At 45.8% G+C, this 23,744-nt stretch overlaps 1 long non-coding RNA gene across 1 annotated transcript in view; it reads left to right on the top strand.

The window, feature by feature from the left end:
* The window catches only part of LOC138453553 (uncharacterized), a 54,556-nt gene extending 48,939 nt beyond the window's left edge, over positions 1 to 5,617 (top strand). Inside the window, exon 2 of the long non-coding RNA XR_011260467.1 lies at positions 4,557 to 5,617. This is a non-coding gene — a long non-coding RNA (uncharacterized lncRNA). The remainder of the gene's footprint in view (positions 1 to 4,556) is intronic.
* The last annotated feature ends 18,127 nt before the right edge of the window (positions 5,618 to 23,744 follow it).

Below are 23,744 nucleotides of genomic sequence, written 5' to 3'. Positions count from 1 at the left end.
ATTTCTGCCCCAATGCCAAAAATGATTATGTTCAAACAAGAATGCATTTCGACCACTGCATTCGCAAGGTTCGCCTTAAGACATTTTTCACCACCAACAGTCCAAGTCAGCGGAAGAAAGAAGTTCCTACCGGTAGAACAGAAATCACTATCAAAGAACTTGGTATATTATCGGATTTGATGGAACTGGAAAAAGGCAACAGTGTAGGGGCCGAATCAGAACTGAACAATTTGGCCGAATTGGGCATCAACACAGAATGGATGGTAAAAAGTAGCCTAAAACAAAGGTCAATGTTTGATCTGAGGACAAATGCAAGGAGTAATATTGAAGCATTTCAATGTCTAGTGATGGAGGACTTGAAAGAAATGAGGAGGAAACAACTAAAAACCAGGCTCTCTAAAGATAACATGACAGTGTTAGACAGACGAGCAGTAAAAGAACTGCATGTACTTACAAACTGCATCTTCAAACCCTCTGATAAGGGGAGGAATATAGTGTTACAAAAGAAAACTGAGTATATTAAAGAAGCGTACAAACAGCTTAATGACTCCAAATGTTACACTAGGATACAGAACAACCCTGTCCAAGAACTAGAACAGAAGTTGAAAACATTTCTGTCTGAATGGGAAGACAAGGGAATACTGTCAGAAGAGACCTGCAAATTCCATAGAACATCCAGCCCAATCACTCCAACTATATACTTTCTCCTGAAGGTGCACAAAAACATCAAACAACCTCCTGGGAGACCGATTGTATGCTTAATAGTCTCTGCACTTGAGAACATGTCCAAATATATAGATGAGTTATTATTCCCGTTTGTATCCACATTTCCATTTTATATAAAAGACACCACTGACTTTTTGTTCTGAATAGAAGGGATACCGTGGGAAAAAGAATACCTGTTGGCAACGATGGACGTTGTTTCGCTGTACACCTCAATTGGACACGAGTACGGAAAAAAAGCTTGTCAACATTACCTAGACATTAAGTCTCTAAATTATCTCGAACACACCAAAATGGTGATGGACATGGTCCATGTGTGCCTGACAAATAAGGTTTTCCTTTTAAATGAAGAATATTTTAGAAAAGTGCAAGGAACTGTGATGGGGACGACCTTTGCACCATCCTCGGCGGGAGCATGAGAGGAATTGGAGGTATGGACAGATGGTTATCAAGATCTTACAAACAACTTTGCATTATGGCTTAGATATACAGAGGACCTTTTCATTATCTGGAAGGGGACAGAAAGGGTGGTCAGATTTTGTCAAGAAACTAAATCTAAACGAAAACAGTCTCAGATTCACAGAGACACATAGTCTGACACTAATAGCATTCTTGGACGTTAACATAAGAATTGTTAACAACAGCATAACTTGTGAATTGCACAGAAAAAGTACTGGGTCCAACACACCATTACACGCAACCAGTGGGCACCCAAAGAACTTGATATGGAGTGTCCCATATGGTGAGTTTGTTAGACTGAGAAGAAACAATACCGCTCTGGCAACCTACGATCTGGAAAGCAAAGTAACAGCTGAAGGATTCCGGAGACAAATGTACCCCACAAAGATAATTGAAAGGACGTATCTAAAAGCAAGAATACTAGACAGACACACCATCTCTCTGGATCATGTAAGAAGGAAAAAATGGAGGTGGCGAAGGGATGCACACCTCTGATTCTAACATTCGACAGCCAAGCAACAACCATCAGACATATCCTACAAAAACACTGGTACATCCTACTTGCTGACATAGATTTGTCAAATAGCCTCAAAAAGAGGCCGGAAATAAGCTTCAGAAGAAATCGCTCTCTAAAGGACACTCTAGTCCAAAGCTTCATGTCCAAAGATCAAGAAATGAACCAAAAGAGTCGGCTGTTGACACAAAAGAAAGGCTTCTTCAAATGCACACGATGCAACATCTGTAAATACGCTACTAACTGTGGAACTTTCCAACACCCAGTCACAGGACAAATGATAATATCTGAAATAATTACCTGTGAGACAGATCATGTTGTGTATGTTTTGAGTTGTGCCTGTAAAAATATGGTATATAGGCAGCACCAAGTGCAAGTTGAAAATACGAATACAACAACACGTAAGGGCGATCCAACATCATGATGTCAACTACCCAATGGCCATGAATGGCTTTGGATTCTTTGGCATCCATAAAATTGAAACCGGGCCAAGAGGTGGTAACAAAGAAAAAACTATTGCGACAAAAGGAAACTTGTTGCATTCTTGATTTTGAGACTAAATGGCCCAGTGGACATAATATAGATGAAGAATTGTACCCTTTCCTGGGATAATGAGTGTGCTGGAGAGACTAATTATGAAGTGCAATCAAGGAATGTTTTTTTTCCCAACAGATAAAGTATCTCGGTTGTAGACTACACAATGTCTAGCCTTGAGGTATCTCTGGGCCCAACTAGCAGTTGCCTTTGTCATTTTAGATATTTAACCAAAAATCTCTTCAGAGCTGGACTCCATTCCTACGAATTCCTAATGTAATGATCATGTTGTATTTTAACTATGTCATTGTTGTATTGTTAGTTCACTGTTTAATTGGCGATTGCATTTTAGTTATGATGTTCAATGATGTAATTGGAACAGATTTGGAAAGTAGAGATGGGGAAATACGCTTGTGCATTTGAGACCGGGGGCGATGTAGTATACACACAAGTAAACACACAAGTGACTACATTTGGCTAAGTATGGCTTAAAGTGGTTATACTCTTATGGGCCAAGTTGTTGACCTGTATACAGACACACCATATGGTCCAAAGTTGCACTCTACTCTAGAAAGGCGTTGCATGATGCACTTGATGAAACTGTGTGAGGCTGCTATTGCATTATGCACTTTAGTATAAGTCAGTAAAGTTGGGCTGCTATTGCACTATGCGCTTTATTAACAAACATGATGGCACTGCAGCACTTAGCTTTTTAACTCCCTCTTATGTAGAGAGCGGTCAGCAATACATTGTCTGTGTACATGCTGCTAGGTACTATGCACTTTAGCAAATATAAAGTGTAATTAAAGCACAGAGCACTCTAATTCGCCCTGATGTCGAAGAACCATGCACACACTGTGCAGGTAGACAACATGGCTGCACATCATGCACGGATACCATGTGACGCAGCCGAGGACATGTGATTGTATGTCAGCATCTTTTCTACGAAAAAGCCGTTGTCTAAAAAATCATGCACATGTCAAGAGATAATGGGCTGTAGTGTGTTAATGAATGAGAAAAGGATGCATCTGTCACAAGTGTTGGGAAACCACAACACATTAAAACTTATCTTGCTAGCAGGTCATTTGTAGCAGTGACCCAACCTTGCAGAAATTGTACGAAATTGTATGAAATTGTGAATAAGATTTGTGGGACCGACAAATGGGCTGGTATTAATGCTGCGATAATGGTTGGCTTTTTACACTTGGTAACAAAGCGCTAAACTGTTTTAGACCTAAGAGGCACCCAACACACCGCATTATTGTGACTCCTGCATGACAGAGGGAAATGTATTTGTTCATATTAATTATGATTAGTGGGGAAATGGCACTATGTTTAAAGGCAAATGAAAGTAAACCTGTAACAATGGACTAGACATGTCCACATCTAAAGATGGCCAACATGGCTGATACGAAAGGTTGCTGGCCAGCTAACCCAGTCCTCTGTCTAGCACTAACACTTTTCTTCACTCTTTCCATTAAATGATCTGTGTAAACGAGGCTTATGTTGTTGTGAGCAAGCGGCAAGGTAGCCGCGAAACGCATAGAGGCCTCGGCAAAATCATTTTGCTACCTCATGGGAGGACCGTAATATGATGGTTTTGACACTTTTTTGTAAAGGAAAAATGTTTGAGCTGTGGCGTTTCCCCGGCCTATTTGGAACTAATAAAGGAAGAAATGGATAAATTAACAAAAGCAAATCCTGACCACTTTATTTGGTGATCCTGTGGAGAGGGTTTGCAAGGAACAAGCTAACTTTGAATATATATATATATATATATATATATATATATATATATATATATATATATATATATATATATATATATATATATATATATATTTAGTCTGACCAGCATTTTGCTTTGTCGGTGTAGATATAGTTGGGTGCAAAGAAGCTAATACTAACTGTGTAACCTGTCTTGAATTTTAGTTTGAACTCTGTAAACAAGAGTGCATAAGGAATCACAAGATAATGTAGGGGCACCTTAATTTAATCCTATGTTGTTTGGGCTATTTATAGTATACATTTTAAAGATTAGTAGAGTGTTATGATGTGACACACTGCACTTAACATGTCAGTATTTATGAATATATGGTGATGTCATTGTATACATGTTTCTCTTCCTTTTTTTGGTATTTTTTGTTTTGTTTCTCTCTGGGGTGCCCCATGGACAGGGTAAATGAATCCTTTTCTGTTACACCTGTTGTGTATATAATGTTTCTTGTGGGATATATTTGGGGCTGAATGATTGTGCCATTTGGGATTGATAATGTACCCCTGTGCCATATTTGACTTATGTCTGATTGTTTTTTTTTTATTTCAGATTCATTATTAATATTGTATCATGTATCACGTGTAACATAACAGCCTTAGAAGAAGAGATGAGATCGAAACACGTGTTGGCTGATCTAAAATGTAATTATTCTGCTCACATTAAAGAATTTTGGGGCACATGCGCCGTGTGATTGTATCCATAGCTTTCTATTTAAATGAGAACCCTATTGTGGTTTACACAAGATTCCCGACTTTAAAGACCACATTAAGTCCTTCTAGTCTTACACCAACCTACATTCAGAAACAAACCTGGCTGCCAAACAAACTAGTTGGCTTCAACAAGTGCGGCACATGTAACCAGTGGCAATTTTCTCTTGCCACAAAGATGTGTGAATTCACACACGCAACTTTTTGAAATCCAGGAATGTATAAATTGCTGGTCCAAATTCGTCATTTATGCCATCCAATATGTGTGAAGTCTCAAATATGTTGGTAACCGTATTTGTGATTGGGAATATCTTAATGGCATTGGAAGACAAGACTCGCAATTACCACTTGTGGTACACTGGCAAACCAAACACCAGATGGACAATAAGAATGATTTATGTTTCATAGGCTTAAAGACAATAAAAAGCAGCCCCAGAGGGGGTGGGTGACAGGTAACTAACCTTGAAACAAACAAAAGCTAGCATGATTTGTAAATTCAGAATTGTCATTTGGCCCCAAACTGGATCAAGAGATGAATGGATTCCTGTAACTCCAACCTGGTTTTTGCTATGTGACCTTTGCATGCAACCTGGAGAGAACATTCTCATGTAACCAAATCACAATCCCATGCCATCTACAGTGGAACAAGCTCTGCATAATGTATATTGTTACAATGGAAGCATCCATCTTTGGATGATTCTTTTGTAACTCAAATCGTTTTAACCTTATGTCTTAACTAAAGCTCTGTTCATAAATGTTGATTTTGTGTGTCTGTAATAACCTTCTCACTGTAGCTATATAAATACAGAAATGTTACTTTCTGTAGCCCTAATAACTGGTAGCATTAGCTGTGTACCACGCTTAATTAAGAAAAATGAACAAAAATTAAAATTTTGATAATTATGGGGTTGGGATTTTTGAGAACATCAATGATCCAATCATTCATCCTGCGCTCATTTGATTCTTTGAAGTTTGCTTTATATGCAGCGCTGTGGGTGGAGAATATTGATTACGGTACTAGTACTCATACACGAGTCATTCGGCTCATGTTTGATTCAATGAGAGTTGCCTTACATGCTGTGCCGCAATGCAGACTCGGGCTTAGAATATTGATTGTGTGATTAGCGCATATTAAATGTATGAGAGGACAGCCGGACCTTCAGTTTAAACATTGTTACCCAACGTTGAGTCTGGTTCCCCATTTTGGTCCCATGACTATGTTGAGTAAATGTTGTGCTTTTTTCCCTGGCCTTGGTGTGGTTGTCATGCGGATTAACCAACCCCACTAAAGATATGCACTGATTGGGCAAGGACTTAAAGGGGAGGTACCACATAACCCACGGCACATTAGCACTGGAAGACTTTTCTTTCATGAGCACATTCGCTCGCGTGGCATGAAATGCCGTACATAGGCACACTGGTCCGAACGCTAAACCAGTATAGGTGAGTGCAGATCCAGTGATCATAGGATCGATTAGATCAGAATTTTGTTCTCAGACATGTACAGTTAGAAGAATACATTTTTACTGACCTATTTTGCAGATACACAGAAACTACCGCATTATTGACACCATTATTGCAATAAACACAGCAGTTGGGTGAGTGCTGTGATGGGTTTTGTAGGTGACTGGGTAATTAACCCATACTTGATTGCTGGAGGTTTCAATGCAAAAGCACATCCAACAAGTGGCTTTCTGGATTGTGTCATGTTATTCCATTGTTGCAAACAAATGGGCCTGCTGCATTATTTGAGAGGCAAACTACTTGATAGGTATTTTCTTGGCACCACGTTGGGCCACTTACTAGAGGCCCCCACTGTAGATCATCCACTCAATATGTTTCCCCACACACTGATACTTATGCATGGTAATTTTTGCACTTAGAGATTGATATCTTGGGATACACTGGACATGATGAGATCCACAAGGAGACACTTGCAGGCACAATTAAAGTGATTTAGCATGCATTGGTGATGTCATTAATGGACATTCATATGCATTGGAATATTAGGATTGCCTTTGTGAATAATATGCTTTGTGATCCATGTGGACAGAACTGATATAACTAAGTTTAGTTTATTTTTTTGTTTCCCCTGCTTTTTACTTTTTCCTTTGTTTTTTATCCCCTCTGATGATCTTTTTTTATGGTTTCCTCACTAATTGTCTGGTTGATCACATTTTGAAACCGTTCATTGGACTTTTTCCATTTATGTATTATGATTCTCCTATGTTCACCTATGTCGGTTTATATTACACCTTAGTATGGGATGTGGATGTATTGTTTCCTAAATGATAGCATCTTTTCTCCAGCATAGGGTCTGGCATGGATTCACATGCTCATGAATATTCCCCGTCGTCAGGCTGGCAATCCTCGGTAAAGAAAAAAATCAGTTGCAGTTTCATTTGTGAACTGTCTTTCTTAGTAGTAACCAATCACTGGTCTCTGGGTCATAATGCCCCCAGCCAATGATTGCCCTCTCCGTAAGCCCCTCCCCTGGCAGCCATCCTCAGATTTTTACTGCACGTTCAAATGCTGGGAGTCCTCGTGCTGTAGCCCTCGAGCTTTTACTGCGTTTTGTGATTTTTCAAAGAGTTTAATCTCATTTTTTCAGTCAATCGAGCCTCGAGCTCCACCGTTTCTACTTGCGATCAACGGGGACCCGTTTCAGAATTTTCTACGCCCCTCAAGGGCGAAGTTTTCATCAAGTACGCTTCTTGGAGGATTCCAGAAGACCTTGAGGCCTACCTCGTGGACATGACGCAGGACAAAGGAAGCTCGACGCCAGGATCCAAGCTGTTCAGGAACTGCCCTGGATGCGGATTGCAGAATGTATTCAAGGAGGACAAGCATTCTAGATGCCTCTACTGCCTTCACGAAGACAAAACGCTGGTGGAGAAGGACTGTGCGTTTTGCAAGAACATGTCGGAGCGGACCATGAGGGATCGCGGATCCGCCTCACCAACTAGCTAGAAGGGAAGAGCCCAGCAGTAGGTGAGAAGAAGAGGTCCGAGCGGTCTTCCAAGTCCTTTGAGGGCGCTCCGGCGACAGGGGCCCAACAGAAGGCTAAGCACCACGAGTCCACGGGCACCGGGAGCACCGAACGGTTGTGCTCCTCGGCTGCCAGGCAGGGCGCACTTTCACCGACGCCATCAACCACGAGCCAACGCTCTGGCTCGGGCAAGAGAAAGTCAGAGAACCCGGGTAAGCTTCTGGAGAAGCCCTGGTCGATCCCGACAGAAGCAGCTGAGGGGGAGCAAGGCAGTGACCCTCCAAGGTGAAGGCCTCAAGCGCGGCAAAAGTCGTGAAGGCCCTGATTCACCCGGCTATGGCCTCTCTCGAGAGAGTTGTGGCAGGCCTGACGAAGTCTGTGGAGGCTACCCCAGTGGAGACTACCTTGGGGCCCAGAGTTTCCCTGCCACCGCGGAGGGAATCCTCTTTTCAGCCCATCAATAAGACCCCCTTGAAGACCCTGGTGGAAAAAGAGGGGGGGCGGTGGCCGTTACGGACACAGATACAGCCTCTGAGGAGGAGCTGGTTGAAGTCGTGCAGGGCCTCAACAAGAGGTTTGAGGAGGTCATGTCCCACGGGAGGAATCCCGGGGAGGCGGATGAAGAGAGCGATGGTGGCGCCGACGAGGCTCCCGTGGAGGAGGAGCAACTGTCGCAGCCAGTGCCCGAGCCTCAGGACAACTCGGTGGCCATTTTGATGGCAATCCAAACCTTATGCACGGAGATAAGTATGAGGTTGCCTCTACCCCCAATGGATGACCCAGCAGACCGGGCTCGTCGGGAAGCCCTCCAAACAAGCAGAGGAGAGTTCACCCCCCACCCTTCCAGCCCTTGCGGCCCACTCAGCCTTAATCTCCTTCCCCTGATCCTAGGGATGACACGGGGAACAGATACGGCCACGACAGGGACGGATGACGACGGGATGGGCCTTTCATCACCACCCCCTCGGGCCTGCCCGCCCGACGAAATTGGCTTCTTCCATGCCATGATTTCCAGGGCATCCGAGCTTTTCCAGCTCTGCCCCAAAGAACAGAAGAAGGAAGGCTTCCTCTATGAATGGTGTGAGGCAAAGAGGAAGACGGTCCTCACGGTGCTGCTGCTTGACGACACCTGGGACAAGGGACTTGCTCTTCTGAAGAACCCGTCCACAACGCCTGCCAAGAGGGATCGGTATGAGAAGTAGTACCGGGTCCCTGATTCCACCCCTTTGTGCATTAGGGCACAGCCGACCCCGGATTCGGTTGTCTCAGCAGCGGCCAAGAAGAAAGCGGCAGGGGCGACGGCTTCGACGTCAACCGCCCCACCTGGCGGCAAGGGAAAGAGACTGGACTCCATGGGACGCGTCATCTCGTCCACGGTAACGACAATTCAGGCAGCCAACGCCCTAGCGATTGTGGCCCGCTACGACGGGGAGTTGTGGTACAAGATAATCCCCTGCTGGACTTCCTACCGGACGACAAGAGGGCAGAGGCCCTGGGGATCCTACAGGAAGGTGAGGTGGCGGCGCACCACGCCATAACGGTGGCCACGGACATCGCGGACACCGGGTTCCGCCAGTTGGGCAACAGTGTTTGCCTTCGATGGTGGGGATGGCTCAAGGCAACAGATTTCCGCCAGGACGTGCAAACCAGAGTTCTGGACATGCCCTTCGACGGGAACAACCTGTTTGGAAAGACAGTAGATGAGTCACTTCAGGCCATCAAGACCGACACAGAGACGGCTCGGGCCTTGGGAGTTTTGCAGCAACGATGACCGCCCTTTCGGAACTCCGGAGGCAAGCAAGGTGCCTCCAAAGGATTTGGCGGTGGCTCCTCGATGTATCGCCAGGCAGCCCGTTCCTCATCGCAAGAGGCCTACAGAGGGCGCGGTGAGTCAGGAGAACCTTGTCGCCAAGAAGGCCAGGGCGGCAAGGCTGCCTCCAAGCAGGACTGAACCGGCCGTAGCGTCAGGCCCCCACCTGAGCACCCCGGTGGGAGGCTGGCTGGCGAAGTTCATCAGCGTGTGGGAGTCCATCTCCACCGACTGTTGGGTGCTGGATGCCCTGGCCCACGGGCGCACACTCGAATTCCTAAAGAAGTGCCCCCGCATTCTTCCCGTGGCCAGGAAGGAAAATCACATCCCTCAGCTGCTGTTAGAAGGGCGATGCTCAAGAAGGGAGCCATCGGGCTCCGGGGCTCTTGAGTGTACTCCAGATACTTCCTTGTCAGAAAGAAGACAGGCTGTTAACGCCCCGTCCTGGACCTGCGTCAGTTAAACAAATACATCAAGGCCCAGAAGTTCTGTATGGTCACCCTCCAGCATGTGCTGGGACAGCTGGAGGAAGGCTACTTCCTATCGTCGCTGGACTTGGAGGATGCTTACTTCCACATCCCCATTCTAAAAGGAAACTGAAAGTTTCTGAGATTCGTAGTCCAAGGACGGCACTACCAAATCAAGGCCCTGCCCTTCTGATTGAAGTCGGTGCCCAGGGTATGTACTAAGTGCCTAGCACCAGTGGCGGTGCGGCTGCGCCTGCAGGGGATCAACGTTTACCCCTACCTGGACGATTGGCTCATCCGAGCAAGGACAAGGGAACTCGCCGTCAAGCACACATCGAAGACCGTCCGAACTGCTCACGGATCTGGGATTCTCCATCAACTTCCCCAAATCCCACCTGGTTCCGTCACAGGTCGCACTGTTTCTGGGAGCCAAGCTCGATACAGTGGCGTGATTGGCCTCTCCGTCGGAGGAAAGGACAAAGGCCATCCTGGGCAAGGTGCAGCGCCTGCTGGCCACGGACGTGGCCAGGGTGAGGTCCATCAAGTCCCTTCTCGGCATGATGTCCTCTTGCATCTACCTGGTGCGCCTATGCAGACTGCGGATGCGTCCTCTACAGGAGTTCCTTGACGCCCGTTGGATGCAAGCGGCGGGCAGTTCCGAAGACAATATCCCGCTCAACGAGGCCTTCTACCAAGCAATTCGGTGGTGGGGCACCTGCGCGTATCTCATGGTGGGCACGGACCTTCAGACCCCAGCACACCAGGAGACGGTGACGACGGATGCCTCCCTAGAGGGATGGGGAGCACATACCGGAGATCTTCATGCGAGAGGCCTTTGGCTCCCGGAGGAGAGGTCACTCCACATCAACATCCTGGAGCTCCGAGCAGTGTTCTGGGCTCTCAGGTCGTTTCTCCCATCCCTCAAGGGCAAGGTGATGAGGATCTTCACCGACAACAAAACCACGATGTTCTACATCCGGAAGCAGGGAGGCACCAGATCCCCAGCCCTCCAAGGAGGTTCAGGATCTGTGGCATTGGGCCGTCGCTCAAGGGATGTTTCTGGTACCCTTCCACCTGGCGGGAATAAAGAACACCATCGCCGACTCACTCAGCAGGGAGCTGCGCTCGTGCCATGAGTGGGAACTACGACAGGATCAAGTGGATCTGCTGTTCCAACGATGGGGCAATCCCCAGATCGATCTATTTGCGCCAGCGACGAACACCAAGTGTCGGAGGTTCACCAACAGGTTTCCCCAGCCGGGGAGTATGGGCCATGCCTTCTCATTCCCCTGGGATGACCTGTTCCTGTATGCATTCACCACCCCCCCACCCCCCGTTGCCGTTGCTACTGTGACTCGTCAAACAACTCAAGAGGTTCCGGTGCAGGATGATCCTTGTCGCACCGGCGTGGCCGAGACAGATCTGGTTCCCGGACATCCTGGACTGTCAGCGTTCCCCCCCCCCCCCTCCCCCAGTCAAACTGCCGGCAGACGCAGATCTCCTTGCCAGAGAAGGAGGCGCCATCCTCCACCGCGACCCGAGGTTGCTGAACTTGCTGGCCTGGCTCCTGCAGCACTAGAGTTTGGGGGGTACGATATCCCGGCGGACTGCAAGGAGGTGCTTGCAAAGGCCAGGACGTCCTCGACTCTCAAGTGCTATGGACATAAGTGGAAGGGGTTCTCTGTCTGGTGCCGTGCACAGAATATTAGCCCTCTGCGGATTACGGCCCCCCAGGTGCTGTAATGTCGCTGGCCAAGGAGGGCTAGCCCACGCCTCCATCAAGATGCATCTAGCGGAGATCTCCTGCTACACCAGAACTCCAGGACGATCTTCTCTGTGGTCCCATTGTCTGGTGAAGGAGTTTATGAAAGGATTCTTCCGATCATTCCCACCGGTAAAGGATCCAGCCCCAGCGTGGGAGCTCAACGTGGTGCTGAGCAGGCTCATGGGGCCGCCATTCGAGCCCCTGCACTCGGCACCGTTGAAGTTCCTCTCGTGGAAGACTGCATTTCTTGTTGCCATCACCTCCGCACGATGAGTGGGAGAGATCTAGGCCCTCTCCTGTAAACCTCATACCTGACTTTCCACTAGACAAGGTTGGTGCTGAGGACGCACCCCTCCTTCATGCCCAAGGTGCCGTCTGACTTCCATCTCAACGAGCCCTTGGTGTTACCTGTTTTCTTCCCGTCGCCTTCATCGACGGCCGAGAGGACTTTGCACTCGCTGAATGTAGCCAGAGCGCTGAAGTTCTACGTGGACTGCATGAGGAGTTTTTGGAAGACATCACAGCTGTTTGTGAACTTTGGACCTGTGAACCAAGGAAAGGCCCTCTCGAAGGCTTCCATTTCCAGATGGCTCTCCGGCTGCATCATGCACTGTCACTGGTTGGCAAACCGACTGTTGCCCGGTCTCCCGAGAGCTCATTCGACCAGAGCGATCACTGCCACCACAGCGTTCCTATCTGGTGTGCCCCTGCTGGACATCTGCAGGGCTGCTACGTGGAGGTCGACGCACATCTTCATGAGATTCTACTGCATCGACAGGGATTCCAGGGAGGAGTCCAGAGTCGGCCAAGCAGTGCTGCGCAACCTGTTCACCTGAAGGTGGGCCTGCTGAGGAGGTAAGAGATGCTTAATGTTGAGTGGATGAAATGCCTAATGTTGAGCCTTGCCACCTCCTGTGGTTGTGCATGTGTGTACTGCTATGTATTCTTGTATTCATGAGCATATGAATCCATGCCAGACCCCATGCTGGAGAAGGAACCAGTTGCTTACCTGTAACTGTTGTTCTCTAGCGTGGGCATGGTGCAGGATGCCATAGAATCACTGCAAAGCACGGTTATGACAATGACAAAAGACCTGGGCAGCATTAAGATGAAGTGTGAGGACCTCGAGGCTCAAAAAATATATCTGCATCGCTGGGGTGCCAGAGGACGCCTTAAAAGGCCCTATGGAAATCGCAGTGGAAGGCATGTTGAAAGACATGCTGGGGGGACTCCGGCTGGTGCCAAATGTTTGTGGTAGAGCGAGCACACAGGACACTGGCAGCAAAACCCAAGGCGGGGGCATTCCGAAGCCCAGTCATTGCTAGATTGAAGAACTACAGAGAGCAGGACAAGGTGTTGAGAGCAGCGTGGGACAAGCAGGAACTGAGACTGGGCTCAAGCAAGATTGCATTTTCCCAGACTTTGCATTAGCGGTACAACAAGAGAGGCGTTCATTTGTCAGAGTCAAATTGCTGAGGGAACCCCAGATGCCCTATACAATGCTATACCAAGCCAGATTGCGCATACAATTTAAAAATAAAACCATTTTTTTTACATTCCATGAAAAGGCGGCCTCGTTCGTTGAAGCCAACATCCCAGTTCTGGCGCAACAACCTATACGAGATGGCCAGTGACAATGGGGACTGGCATAACCGGCATGTAAGAACTCTCAATGTGTTGGGCAATGGTGATTATTTGCTCTTCGTTCCCTGAGTGGTAATAGATTTGAAACTATTCGATACTAAATGACATGGTGGGAGCAGGGCTCAAGTCGAGGGTACACGCGGGTGGACGGAGTCCACCCAGTTTTTTCAAAGTACCCCCCAGCTAAAATGAGAAACATTAAATGTCCTCTTTGAAATTATGAACTAAATTTGGCCTCGAGGATCGAAACGCAGTCGTCAGGTTTGCAAGACAGTTCACCACTGCACTATATAACCTGATGAAAAATAACAAAGAACTAAAGGTGAAATGTCCCATTTCAGTACTGCAAGTTCCAAGGAAAACATTTCTTTTGGTTCTTGGAGTTTAAAACATGCATACCTTTTTAACGTTTTCAAAAACACTACTGGAAGAAAATATCCTCTCTTGGTTTTGTGTGTGTTGATTTTATGAAAGGCAAATGCTATTCATCATGGGCAATTTGGGTGGTTATGCAAAGCCAATTTAATGAAATGTTCATATTTCACCTCGATATGCTAATTTCTGGCAACGTCACATCCCATTGTTTGTTGATGAGTCCCCAAACTTGGATTTTTAGGACTTGATCCCTGGGTGGGAGATGGGCAGAAACCAAGATGTGCGTTCTTAGACGCCTGAGGTGAGCTGAGCTGGTTTCCCCTAATGTCTACAGAATTTAACATGTGCTTTGGAAACGTAGTTTTAAGTAATTGCATAGATTTGGCCCAGTTCAAACTTTAATAATGTACAAGCTCTAGGCACCACAGAAGCAATTCGCCCCGAATGCGAGTGCATATTGTGGTTAAAAGTGAGGGGGTGGGGCAACATAGTCAAAGTTCGGGGCACTATGAGGGTGGGGGAGGATTGTTGGGGTGAAAAAGTTTCAAAAATGCACAGATTGGTCACAGCAAGGTATAGCCTAATCGGTACCCCTACAAAATATCGCCACCAAAAATATCGCCGTACATATGGTGATATGTTTGGGGGGGATAATTTATGGGAGCGGGGGTGCCCCCTGCACATTTTAAAATAATGCGGGGGTTGCAAGGGTTTCCCACCCAGGGTCCATGGGTCAATATTGCTGCAAAAATATGCCGATATTTTTGTATCGCAATATTTTTGCGGAGATATTAACACATGGAACAGCCTAATCAAGAGATGGTGTATAAATGTGAAGATCCCACAAAGACTTCTAAGAGATGATGGCTAGACCTGGTCAGACGGGGATGAAGCTCCTGAGTTGGAACGTGAGGGATTGTGCTCTCCCATTAAGATACCCAAGGTAGTGCCATATGTGATAGGCAAGGGACCCAGCTGCTGTTGCAGGAGACACACTTGCTGGAGCCCCAGGCCCGGGCAATGGCCCCCGGATGGGGAGGGCAGCGCTACTACACCTCGTATTCAACTAAAGCCAGAGGGGTTATGATTCTGATTCACAGGTCCCTGCCATTCACAGATTACATGACTGAAAGCGATAAATGTGGGAGATATGTAATTGTGCACGGGAAGCTGGGGAATGCTGAATTCTTAGTAATGAATCTGTATGGCCCTAATGTAGATGACCCGGAGTTCTACGAGGAGGTATTTTGAAAATGTGCCAAATACCCTGCTGCATTAGTAATATGCAGTGGCAACTTCAATATAATTCTCTACACCACCCTAGATCGCACATCCACAGCGACCACAACTTTAACCAGAGCAGTACACATGATACGTACACATATGGTAGACCTAGGAATGAAAGATGTGTGGTGCTCACTGCATTGGTCACAAAAGGCTTTTACCTCGACGGTGCATGATATGCATGACCAGTATTGCAGGGGAGTAGACATAGCCGATGTGGAAGACAAGCTCACTGAAATTCGTGGGTTGCTGAGCACAGTTAATTGCATTGCTATTGGTTATGTCTTGTTTATTGCTGTCAGAAATGGGCCAAGTAATGTTTGTCTCAGGTAAAAGGACAAAAACCTGATATATGGAACTTATAATTGACTGGCTGTCCTAGGACATAGGAGGGGAAAGTAACCCTACCTACAAATGTGTTCATCTGATCAGAAACATAAAATTGAAAGTGGTTAGCCACTGCGGAAATAGTAAGTGGAAGCAGCTCAACCATGCTCCCTACGGACGATAGATAACATAAGGCTGCTATACCGGTCAGAGTAGAATAGCACAGATCAGTATCTTGAGCAAATGTATCTTGTGCATATGCGAAGAAAATATTGTTGGATGAGATCCCCGTACTTGTCCTGCCCAGTCAGTCCCTAGTACACAAACCCCTATATGTGCAACTCTGTTGCAAACGCATCTTTTGTTTTCACACTCTCGCCTATCCTAATACGGGAGCCTTAATAGGCTTTTGTTTCCTCCGTCTATGTCTTGTCTATGAAACTTCCCTAACCCTGTCTCTGAAGAAGCTGCACCGCTCTGTGTTCGAGGTAGCATACAGGGATATAGACTGGGAGGTAAGTTACCCGGATATAGATTTGGCTAACACATGTTTGTTTCTGATATTTCAGTAACGGGGAAAAGCAGGGTTCATGGACTCCACCCGAACCTCTGGATAGACACTGCAGAGCAGTGAGCTACGAAACAAACCCACCACACCAGCATCAGAGCACAGTAGTGCTTGATGCCGGCAGGGCAAAGTACGGACCTGGTTATAAGTCATCCAACAAACGAATCGGAGACACTGGGAGTTTGTAACGGTTGTGGGGTCCATTCCCCAGAGGAACCTTATACCAATATATGACTAAAGAACCCCACGCCATAGATTGTCTTTTCTTGCCTTGGATATTACAGTTTGTACAACAAAGAACTGTGTAGATAACCACATCTTCATTACAAAAAATATTTCATTATTTAAACATACACCATCATAATAAAAACATGTAAAACGATTCAAACATTACACATTATAAAACGGTGACAACTGCAAATTGATTCATAAAGTGCAAAGTTTCGTAAAATTCAAACAACTGACCAACTAAAGCCAGTCTGGTATGCCTTTTGTAAACATTGCTGGACAACTAATAGGTTACATATTACATTAATGGCTAATCTAATTCCTCACGTATGTAAAGAACTGGGCGGATCCTTAAAGAGACAGGTCCTAACTAGAATTAATATATTGGTATCACTGTTTTTACTACAATGTTATTCCGAACCCAACATGTTTCATTCTTTAATCCACTTGATCCACAAGAATTTCTTCGGGGGATCCAACGTTGTTTAATGATAGTTTGCACTATCTTCCAATCTTCCCATTAAAAACAATTATTCAAATCTTCCATCCAGACACGGTCTGGTGAAAGTGTCTTCACAGTGACACAAATCACAGAACTTTGAGGAAACCATCAGAAACGGCACAAGCAGTACCCATCCCAGCCACCATGACGCCATGCTGCTGCAGGTTGAACACCGGTAAAAGAATAGCATGGAGTAGTTGGTTTGGACAGAGGACAGTGTTTAGGTTTTGACATACATCCTGATGACGAGAACCCTTGTTATTATTTGTTTAGGTACGGATAACCTTATAGAAAAAGGGAAAGGGAGGTTATTTTTCCTTTTGCTAATAATAAGTCTATAGCCAAAATGCCAACCCCGTTGTCCGCCTCCTCACTCTGCCATGCCACATATGATGTCAGGGGTGGGATCCAGCCCAACTAATATAGACTGGGGACCCCTCATATTTAGCAAGCTAAGTTTCACATTAAGTTTCACGTAGGGTGATGGCTTCACCCCTAGGTCCCCCTCTTCTGGGCATTGACCCTTCTTACATGCATGACAGTTCTTTTCTCAATGAACTTTTGGGTGATGGCGTCACCCCTGGATCTCCCTCTGCCGGGCATGACCCCTCTTGACTGCTAGTGCTTGGGTGATAGCTTCACCTCTGGATCTCCCTCTGTCGGGCTTGGACCCTTACCATCTTCACATTTGCGTATATTTGAGAGATTCACTTCCCTTGCTTTCTCATATGGCGGGATTCACTTCCCTTATTTGGTATGCAGTAAAAAAATTGCGGCAAAAATGCTGTGGTTTGACCCGGTAAAGGTGTACCCCATTATACTATTTAAGAGGAGCTGGGGTTGCGGGGGTATCCCCTGCTCCCCTTAAATGGTATAATGGGTCTGGGGGTTGCGTGGGAGTCCCCCGAATCCTTTACATGGATTGCAGTGGCAAAACTATGGCCTTTTTGCCACGTTTTTTGTGTAAACGGACATTTTTACCGTGATTTTAACACATGGAACCCCTTGTTTCCTCTCACTGCAGGATTCACTTCGCTTGCTTTCACACAGTATATAGATCAGTCTTTTCGATTGTACAGGGATTTTGCTTAACCCTCAGTATGACCACTTTGACCTGTTCTGATGGCTTTCCTATGGCCTTCTGGTATCTGTAGTTTCTCTCATATTGGGCTCAACCAGAATCTCTCAAGTAAGCACCCACGTGGTGCCGGTATACCTCTGCAGCTGGTCTCCCCCTTCAACACTTGTTACAGTTCTTCAAATAGTTCATTAAACTTGCTTCAAATTTGCCACTTTTCACTTCTCATTCAACACAGCCCGGTTCTTATCGGTTCTCCCATCGACTCACCGGCTGTGATGAATCGCTTGGCTTTCCTGGAGTCAAGGCCGGTACCATGGGAGCGGGACTTCCCTCGCTCCTGGTTATCGGCGGAAGCTTGGCCCGTGCACCGTTGACATCTGCTGCAAGACACTTGTGCTGTTGTTCATGCTCTTAGGCTCTCTTCCACAAAGGTTCTGCAGGTCTGGCACGGAAAGGGCAAGGTCACTGCTCTCCTCGCTACCCTCTCGATTCCTGCTGACTTTCTCCTTCACTTGAACTGCTGCGCCTGCTTAGCCGTCTCGTCGTGCTGTCTGCTGTGCTCGTTTGCTTGGACTGTGCTCTTACTCCACGCTTTATCCCTGTGGGAAAAGAAAGGGCCACGGGTGTGTATGGTTCAGGTTAATTGCCTGGCTTTGCCTGATGTTGGGGTTGGGACATGTCAGGTAGACAGATTTTTACATTAGGCCGTTGTCCTGCACGTGTAAAGGTGTTTGTATTGGAAATCATAGTAAGGGGAAGGGTTGGAGTGTCAGAGTCTCCTAAGGGATGGGATAGGGAAGGTTTGTGAAATGGACAAGTATGACTGGGATGAAGAACAGTACATAGGGGATTGTGGGAACAGTAGTATTCTGTCATAGTAGATTGGGATTTTGGAAGTTGACATTCAGAGACGGGATTGGTAGGGTTTTCAGGGTAAACGGGAATAGCTGGGGTCGTAACATGAACAATGGGTATTGTGGAAATCGTAGTGTTTTGTTTGATCAGCTTGGGAGTGTGGAAGATAATAATTAGCGGAATGTGAAAAAGGTGGTCTGGGATTATCCTGATAAGAACCAGGGAAAGCGGGAGTCTTGGAGTTGTGGCTCTTAAATGGTTTACCAGAGGTGAATGCGATATGGGCTTTACCTTTGGGTAAGGAAGATTCAATGGGGGAGAGATGAGTGGGAATAGCTTATAAAAGCTTCAGAGACTTTGTTCCCTTCACCATCCTCCCCGTGATGGTACCGCGTCTCACCTTGGGCATTCCCCAAGCATAACCCCGGGCTCCCCTACCTAGGAGATTTTCCCCCACTAGTCCACCCCCAGGAACTGGATCCAACAGCGATGTCTGTGCCCTGGCCACCTGAATAAGGGATTCTCCAGGTCTTATTGGGAGAATACCTTCAGGCTTCTCACAGTAATCACTGTCAGACTGAAATCTCTCAGCTCAGGCTGTCGGTCAGATGGAAGATACCCAAGAAAAATATGCCAAATGTGTCAGCAACACACATCTCTAATCGGCCCAGGATGTGGTCACTCTACCTTCAGTCAACAGTCGTTTGGGGCTATGGGACTGGAAAAGGGACAGGGAAACTCTACTTAGTGTCCTTCTCTGGTTCCACTTATCCTACTAAACCACCAGATAGGTAAATCGCCCCCAAGATCCCCAGTGTGAAACTCTTACCGGCATGCTTGGACCCTCCCTCAAATAGTTTTCTCTGCTCTTGTCACGTTCACCCAGCTGAACCATCAAAACAGGTTAGGGTTTGAGAAGGCTAGTTTTCACTTGTGGCCTGATAACCATGCTTGGGGGAGAACAACGGTATGACAGGATGTAAACTGCACCCCACGTGACACCATGCCATGAACTGGGCTGCCTCTGAGTCTGAATGGTGGTCACGAAGCTTCAGCCACAATCCATGGTAGCATGTTCACTGTAAATCTCTTTTATGAAGCTATGGCCACAATCTGTGCCATTATGGGCACTATAGATCACTTTAATGAAGTTGCGGCCACCATTAATGCCAGAATGGTCACTGTAAATCACTTTTACAAATTTGCAGTCTCACAGTATATGTCCATATGTAAATCACCTTTATCAGAATTCTCAACAACACTTTCATGATGTTTCACAAACAAAAAAGTCTGGCATTGTCACTATAAATTAATGTCATGATACATCATCCCCTGCCAAACCAATCCATGCATCGCTCTTGCACCACACACAAACACATAGACTCACTCGGAAAAATGCATACACATGCAAAGGCAGTGGGAGGTTTAATATAGACACACACACAAAATGCAATACATTCATAAAGGCATGCATACAAACACATTATTTTGTTTTTTGTTACCTTCAAGTTCACACGCTGCTTCTTTGGTGGGTTTCTCGCAGTGTGAACAGGACAATGACAGTGCTTCTGAATAGGTCAGATGCTTGGGAAAGCTCCAGCTTGGTTTTGTAGCAACTACTATATGGCCCTTAAATGCCAAAGGCCATGCGCAATATGCAGCTTATGTCTGTGCTTTTTTTAAATTTTAAAGGCAGTGTTTTGCTGCCAAAACAGAGGGACCCTCTGTTGCCCGGTACTCCTGTAACACAGGGGTGGCATGAGCCCCTGCTATGCCAGTGCTACATATGTGCTGAAGACACACATATCCATTTAAGAGCCATGAACATTGCTGGAAATTAAAGCAACATTTTGAAAAGACAGGAGGTCAGTCTTCATTGAGTGAGGGAAATATTCCTCCGCCACAGCTAAAACCTTTACTTGTTTAATGATCAATGGTGAGTGACTTTTATGGCTCTGTGGTCGATTATATTGCTCTGTCAATGATAAATTACAAAGTTCTGCATTACAAGATAACATTCAGTACTAGTGTGTGTGTCACGCTTCGTCCCTGGAAGTGTTGGCATCAGTGGAGGCTGGGAGGAATTGTGCGCACTAACCGGCTGCAGCGGTCTAGTGTACACCCAAGATGGCCGCCGCTTGTTTATAGGCGGTTACTTCCAGATACGCTTTGCGTTGTATCCATCTTAGGACCCTTGCTGCTTGTACGCCCCGCTCGTACTAGCGTATATTTGTGCTATCCCAATTTTTTCCTTCGCCTTCTTTTTGACTCGCTACTCTTCTGTTTTTGCCTTGCATTCTTTTTCCGTGTCCGCCTTCCCCCATGTTTCTCTGTCTTTACTTTCCTTGCTTTTATTGTTCTTTCCTATTTTCCTTTTCCACGGATTAACGTCTCTCGTTACTTCCGGGTTTATTAGCTTACCGTGTCTGTCCGTTCTCTGGACTTTCTTTCCTGGTTGCAGCTCTTTTCTGTAGCATTCCTTTTCACATTTAAATAGGTGTTTTTCTTTTCACATCCTTTCTGCTATCATTTTACCTGGGTATTTCTCGCTCCGGTCTCAGAACGCTTCGATTTCGTCAGTATCTTACGGAGACCACTCCTCGCACACCGTTCACTTGTTGGATCTGCTTTCCGATCTCACTTACCTTTCTATTTCTATTATTTCTCTTACCTGTCCTTATTTCTTCGTCTTCTAATACTCCTTCAGTCTGCGGTGACTGTATTTCTTGGACGCTGCACTGTTAAAAGTTCAATCGGAGGTCTATCCTGATCAATTCCGACCAGATACCACAGAATTTACTCTTACTACTGGTATCAAGGGTGATACTTGAAGGCCCCCCTCTCTGTATGGTAATAAAGACTTTTTCCTAGTATCCTGGTTCTTGGAGATTGCTGCTACCAAAGACACCACCTCAACAGTCTACATTGTACGGCCATTTTAGCGGGGTTTTTTTCTGCCACATTGGCTTTTTCCCTGGACATTTTGGGGCTTGCTCCTTGGGGTTCCTCCTGAACCTGTGTGTCGATAGGTCAGGTTGGCCGCCGAGGGAGCTCGTCCTTATTTGCACGAGAAAAAAGAGAAAAAGGAGATTAAAGGAACCGGAAGGAAAAAGGCACCAGATGTCCTACAGGAAAATTCAGGTGAGGAGGTGGAACGGGGTGGTATATCAGAATCTGACTGTGTGTGTTTTTTGTGTTGGTTTTTTCAGAGCTGCCCTTACATGACCGTGGTCAGGATTTCGGAGTATAAAAGTAAAAAAGGTGGATTTGTGTTGGCAGAGTACCATTTTACAGGCAGACAATGCCAAATGCTAACTAATTGTAGAACACTGCTGTTATTAAATCATAGCTTGTGGATATGGTTAATGTATTGGTGTATTTCAGAAAACTAATGCTTTGATGCTCTTTGATTTCTGACCTTAAATGCAAATGTATCAGTGTCTTTGTTGTGTTCTTAACCAGCCGTTGAAAAGGGTTGAGATTCCTCAAGATGCGGGCAGATATTTGATTGTTTGGGGACTCATACCAGAATTAATATCCACTAGCAAGCGCTCAACTCCACAGAAGTCATTGTGGTTGCCAGATAACCCTGCTTTTTGGTGCTCAGAAGCAGCTGTTCAACCTCCAATAATGCAATAAATGAATAAATAAACAGTCCAGATGAAAGAATCAGAGTGGTCAAGAAGCATTTGGCAGCAGCTAACCAGCGGGTTCAGGACGGGTCAGTAAAGTACATTCCCATATTCTCCTGCTCCGCTATCACACATTTCATGGGTAATAGGTGGGACCATTAAGGATACTTTTTGTAGTAGTTCTGTGACCATCCTAAAAGGATCCAAATCCCACCTCACAATCTCCGTCATCCAGAGATCCATTTGATACATCCTTACCAGAAATAAGCAATGCTTAAGCTACAAAATCACTTGGTGACACATCTCTCAAATTATTGATGGGAAGGATATTGCAACACCTTTTATTATGTGCAGCCAATGCGTGTTGATAGTGCAGTTTTATTGTCCCTTTCCTTCCAAATCTCAGTCTGCTGTTAATGAAGTCATATATTTACCAAAATGTTTGAAACAACTACCAAGTACCATGCTTCAGTGCAGGCAACCATTTTGAACACAACCTGTGACTGATGTCAAATGGCACCTCTTCCTTTAAATGCCTGGATTTTTTTTTTTGTTGCTTTATCCACATTTTTGCATCCAATGCTTATGACGCCGGGCTCCGCTCCAGATCGGTCACTGTAAATAAAAGGCACCTCATCCGAAGTCGCACGAGTTGCGCATTTCTTGTTTTTTTTCAATTCCATTAGAGGGCCTGGAACACGTTTAATTGTATGCAGAGGGCTTCAGCAAGCAATCTGCATCTTTATCTCCACATCAGTGATTTTTAACACTGCAGACAGTTTTCTTGGTATGCCTTGTCTAAATATTAAAAGCTATTTCGTAAACCAATAGCAAACACTGCATTTCTTTTCAAAGTTATAATCAGGTGTGAAATAAAAACTTCTGTGCTTCAAATTCAGTGTGACTATACTGAACAGAAAATGCAAGGGCATCCTCTATAACTAAGAGTGTCTTCAAGCTATAGGTAATCAGAGCGGATTGTAGTTATCCTTAGGCATAGTCATTGCACACAAACATGTTCATGCTTAATATAAATACAACCTGTTTATGCTGATAAGATAGATTTGGGATATTGCATCTACCACAGAGATCATTGGTTTATAACTTGCAGGTCTCAGGTTTGCAGGTCACTTTCCCGGGATAAGACCATTTTCCTTGTAACAGTACAATTGAATAACATTAAGTACTCCCACTCTTCCCTTCATTGTTCGACAGACACTCCATCGTACCTCTGCTCTTGTCAAAGAGGGCATAAAAGGACATCCTCCCCACAATAACTGCACCCGTGTTAAGGCCAATGTAGGCCATCTGGAAATGAGATCCCCTCCCTATAGGTTGAAGAGTGTTTTAACAATGAAGGCTGGACATGGCATGATGGGTATTATCTGTACATAATAGTGGCAATACCACAATGTGCCTTGTCGTCTTTTCGGCCCTTACTTGAGATGAGGGTGTATCCAAGCCATAATATTAAAATCAGCCAAGTATTATCTATAGCACCCT

This window comes from Ambystoma mexicanum, chromosome 4p, assembly GCF_040938575.1.
Source record: "Ambystoma mexicanum isolate Mex_15411 chromosome 4p, UKY_AmexF1_1, whole genome shotgun sequence".
Classification (NCBI taxonomy): Eukaryota; Metazoa; Chordata; class Amphibia; order Caudata; family Ambystomatidae; genus Ambystoma; species Ambystoma mexicanum.
This window is presented reverse-complemented; position numbering and strand designations above follow the sequence as displayed.